The sequence below is a fragment of the Pinus tabuliformis genome, chromosome Q (genome assembly GCF_031772625.1).
Source record: "Pinus tabuliformis cultivar Carrire ecotype Pingquan chromosome Q, CPIR1, whole genome shotgun sequence".
NCBI classification, from domain to species: Eukaryota; Viridiplantae; Streptophyta; class Pinopsida; order Pinales; family Pinaceae; genus Pinus; species Pinus tabuliformis.
In genome coordinates, this window is record NC_142296.1 from 347,035,372 (window position 1) to 347,040,706 (window position 5,335).

Here is a 5,335-nt window from a genome sequence, read left to right on the forward strand (position 1 = left end):
GTACTTGAAAGAAATCTATCCATTTTGGCATACCAAGCCCAAGGGGATTTCTTGAGACCATAAAGGGATTTCTTAAGCCGACATACAAGGATAGAGTCTTTTTGTATAAAGCCAAGAGGTTGTTCCATATAGATTTCTTCATGCAAGTCCCCATGCAAGAAGGCAGATTTAACATCCATCTTATGGACTTCCCATTTGAAAGAGGCATCAAGGGAAATAACAAGGTGGATAGAGTTCATTTTGGCAACAAGGGAGAAGGTTTTAGTATAGTCAATTCCTTCAACTTATGAAAAACCCTTAGCAACAAGACGAGCTTTATGTTTATCAACTTTTCCATGTGTTCCAAACTTGGTTCTGTAAATCCATTTGCATCTAACAAGTTTTTGTCCCTTTGGAAGAGGAACAAGGTCCCATGTATCATCTACCAATAATGAATGATATTCTTCATTCATAGTTGGGTCCCAATCTGGATGGCCTGAAGCTTCTGCAAAAGTGTTAGGATTATAATTCACTAAAACTTGAGCCAGTAAAGAAGAGGCTTTATCAAACTAAGAACGTGTATGACGTTTATCTGTAGGATCACCTACAACCACACCCACTACATCCCGAGTAGTGCGAACCCATTTTGGAAGCTGAGGAGCTGAAGGAAGATCCCGAGAAGGTGGGGGAGGATTTTCATCCTCACTGTAATCATATGAAGAAGGAATATTTTCAGAAGTAGAAGAGATAGAGAGAGGTGGCACATCCGCTGAACTAGGCTTGTAGTCCAATATATTTTCATCAAACTTTACATCTCTTCTAATGATTATATTTTTTGAGTTAAGTTGAAGAAGTCTATATCCTTTGACATCTTTAGAATATCCAACAAAAATACATTTTTCACTCTTAGGTTCTAAGGCTTTATGTTCCTCATCTAGAATATGGGCCCATGCTTCACTTCCAAAAACACGAAAGTGACTTACATCTGGCTTAATTAAGCTCCATGCTTCTTCTAGAGTGATATTCTTTAAAACTTTAGTAGTAGTGCGATTTACGATGTAATTTTCACAGTTAATTTCTTTTGCCCAGAAATTAATACTAAGTCCTTTAGATTGAATCATACAATTAGTCATTTCATTTAAGGTTTGATTCTTCCTTTCAGCTACACCATTTTGTTGTGGAGTATATGGAACTGTATGTTGCAATTGAATTCCATGGTCAGTGCAAAAGTTGATGAATTTGTTGTTAACATATTCTCCGCCATTATCAGATCTTAGCTTAAGAATTTGATGTCCATATTGTTTCTCAACAAAGGCCTTAAAGACCAAGAACATGTTAAAGACTTCACTCTTGAGTTTTAAGAAGTTTATCCTAGTGTGTCTCGAGAAATCATCAATGAAAGTTAAGAAATAATTGTAACCAGAGAATGAAACAGCTGTAAGTGGACCACATAAATCATTATGCACAAGCTGTAAGGGGGCTAAGGAGTGCCAAGAGGCACATTTTTCAAAACTATCCCGATGATGTTTTCCATGTACACATCCGGAAGAAACACCATCTCTGCAAGATACCATAGGAAGACTTGTCACCATATTTTCTTTACATAGATTTTAAAGGGAACGATAGTTTAAGTGACCAAATCACTCATGCCAAATTTTGTTCACTTCATCATTATGAGCAACAAATACCAAGGGAAAAGTTGATGAACCAAATTTTTTCAAACTTATACAACCTTGTAGAATCATCAGCAATGCCAGTGGCTAAAATCTGTATAGGATCTCTTAGGTCCTTAATTACAACATCATGAGGTGAAAATTCAATGGTTTTACCTTCACCTGAATGAGTTATCCGATATATAGATAGAAGGTTGCAGGATAAGGTAGGAACACATAATATATCATTAAATTGACCATTGTCTAGATGAACAGTTCTAGTCCCTACAACACTAAGAGATCTATCATCACCAACATATATATTTTTGGTGTTACAATCATTTAAAGAAGAAAACATGTCTTTTTTTTTGGCCATGTGATAAGAAGCTCCAGAATAAATGAGCCACTCATGAGAATGAGAAGAAGAAGATACATTTAGTGCATAACCAAACTGAGATGCTTGACAACCACATGCAGAAAGTGTTATTCCTAAAGATGAAGTTGAAGTTGAAGAGTGCTCCAAATGGATGTTATGCTTCTTCATTGTTGCTTCCAAGACTTACATCTTCTTAAAGCACTTGGATTATAAGTGGCCATCACGATTACAAAATTTGCAATGTCTATAAGTCTTCTTTCCTTTGTTTTTATTTGCCTTATCATTTTGTTGAGTTGATTTTTTATTTTGAGATTGAAATTTCTTAGGACCCTTGTTTTTCTTAGCACCATTCTTTTTAGGATGTTGCTTCTTAGGATTCTTTTAACTTGGTTGCTTCTAGGTTGCTAAGGCTTTCTTAAAAGAGTTTCCAGTATTAAGAATACCAATATGTAAAAAGATTTCTTGTTCTCTTATTAAAGAATCACAAAAGGAATTAAAATGGGGGGACTTGTAGTCTTTTCCTTGAGAAATAAAGGCTTTTCTAGTGGAATGGAAGGTGGAAACAAACACAAAGTAGGCTGGTCCTAACTTAGTAATAATGGAATAGATAAGGCTACCATCTTCCTTCTTAACCTCAACACCTTCCAAGAGAAGTCTGAGGGTCTTAATATTGGACAAAAAATCTTCAATGGAAGAAAAATTATTGGGGTCCAAAGTAAGCAACTCATTTTCAAGTTGATGGACTCTAATTTCATTTTTAATTCCAAAAACAATACTGAGATTTTTCATTGCTTCATCGGGGGTATCAATTTCTGCGATATGGAATCTAAGGTCTAGAGAAATAGACATCTCAATCAACACACGTGCTTGATCTCGCTTATTTTTCCATTTGGCTAGCTTATCTTCATCTTTAGGTTTAGATTCTTGGCCTGAGGCTATTCTATAAATACCTTTACTTCTAAGTAAATCCACTGTGTAGGATAGCCATTGGAATTAGTTGGTGTTGTTAAGAATAACTAGGTAAGTAGTTTACATTTTAAAAGAAATTGAAGCTATAAATGCTGAAACTAAGTGTTCCAATGGAAATATCTTGAAAAATTAGGCTGATTTAAAAAAATGGCTCTGAAAACGGCTTCCGGATCAAGAATTTATGGCGTTTTGAAGAAAAGTTGTTGAAGATGCCAAGGAACCACGTGAATGTTTGGAAGTTGATGATAATGTTATATTTAAAAAAAAATCCCCCTCCCCTCCCCCTCGCCCCCACCACTTTTCCAAACTTAATCTAATTAGCTCACTTAAAGAAAAATAAATAAATTATGTGACCCACTTTTATAAATAAGTGAAAGTCACTTTTACAATGGTACTTTATGAACTATCCACTAAATTGTAAGTTAAATAAAATATAAAGTGACTTTAGAATTATAAGTGACTCACTTTTTATAATGGCTGAGAACAATTTTACATAAAATAAATTTAAAACATAAGTTACATGTGTTTTTTGAAAAAACAAAATTATTTTTACATAAAGTAAATGTAAAACATAAGTTACATGTTGTTTTTGTTTTTTCGTCAAAGCTTTAGGATCTTTGATTGCTTCAAAAAACCCATTTCTTCCTACAAAGCAAAAAACGACCACACAAACCAAACAAACAAGCAAAAGTATGCAAGCCTATGGCTTAAAGTTAGATTTTGGGGTTAGTCCCTCGGAAACGAGATATTTTCCTCAGTGTTTCTAATTTTCTGAGATCACACTAAGGTGCAGCGGAAAAGAGCATAAGGTGCAGCGGAAAAGAGCATACGCATGAGAAAAATCATTTCTTTCTGTTTCTAGTTTTCCCAGATCGCAAAGAGTCATGGGGCAAAGAGCATACACAAAAATGAAAGGTATAGATCCAGTAATAAAAAATGTATAGATGACTATAAACCAAAATAAATAGATAGATAAATAACTATAACTACAAATAAAGACTATATACCTCCAGATCTGAAAAAGGACGTAGCTAGGGCTACCGGAAACCTTTTCGCATGAAAGAAATGAGTTCCTCACTAGAATAGATGCTCCTAACACAATAAATCAGACATCTCGGCCCAAAAGAGGTTAGAAATAGTAAATCTAGGAAATGATAGTCGAATGCAGTTGTACCAACTTCTAATTTGGATCACCAACAAATGCGACCCTTGAATGGCTCTAGTACCATGTAGGAATTTATAAGGTAAGTTCCTAAGATTGAACACCAAAGGACACCACTCACAAACAGATACAGATCAGTACACCAGTATTCTTGATGTGGTTAAAACCCTTAAAGAGGGAAAAAGTCCACAGCCTAAGCCAACACAGCCACTTCACGCAATATTATTAATGCAAAAGAAAGAAACTTTACCTAGCCTTCTCTCATAAATGGTCCCAGACAGTTGACCCTCCTGCTCTTTAGATATAGATCATGGACCAATCGGGTGTTAAGCCATGGATCAACTATCGATAATACCAAGGAGAGAATGAACCGTTAGATCACTTCATGTCTATAACATATCGTGACCATCAGATTGTAAGTTACAAAAAGTACATGCTAAAGAAACACACTTTACCTAACTATGCATTAGACCAAGTTATACTTAATTATTTCCTATGTGTCAAAATATCCTAACACTGCTTGATCACTTTCTTTCCTTGATGTCATGAAATTTAGTCAAGCTTCTTCTTTGTAGGGCATCAGCCATCAATCACTTTCCTTCTTGGTTCGTCATGTCATTCCTTTCTCCATGGAAAGTGGCCTTCTTGATACATATCTAGAACCTCCATCATATGGCTACTTCTTCCTCATCATGTTTCTTTCAGGAATTTCCATCCACCACATGAATGTTGGTTTTACTTGTACTTACAACCCTTGTTCCAGTATCCCTGCATGAACCTATCTAGATATTATTCAAGAAATCAAAGCATAACATTAAATCAAATAGTACCTTACGAGATGGCTTTCCATCATGACATCTTGTTGGCTTGAATCATCAGCATCCTGCATTTTCACATCTCCAAGGCCTTTCCAGGTGTCAAGGGTCCTTTGATCTTTTTCTTCCTTTGTCAAAATTCTCGTGCCTTCCTTCAGGAGATGCTTTCAACAAAACTGTCAGATGTTGATTTCTAGTGTCCATGGTGTTCTTTTATCCTAGATCCCTTGCTTTCATATGCTTCTTTATAGGTTTCCTAATCAACCACCTCATACTCTATATGAGGTCATTTCTCATGTTGACTTTTATCAGTGTGTGAACCATGCCTTCATGCATATCTTCAATGAAAGAGATCTAACCTATTCTTAACCATGCTTCTAGA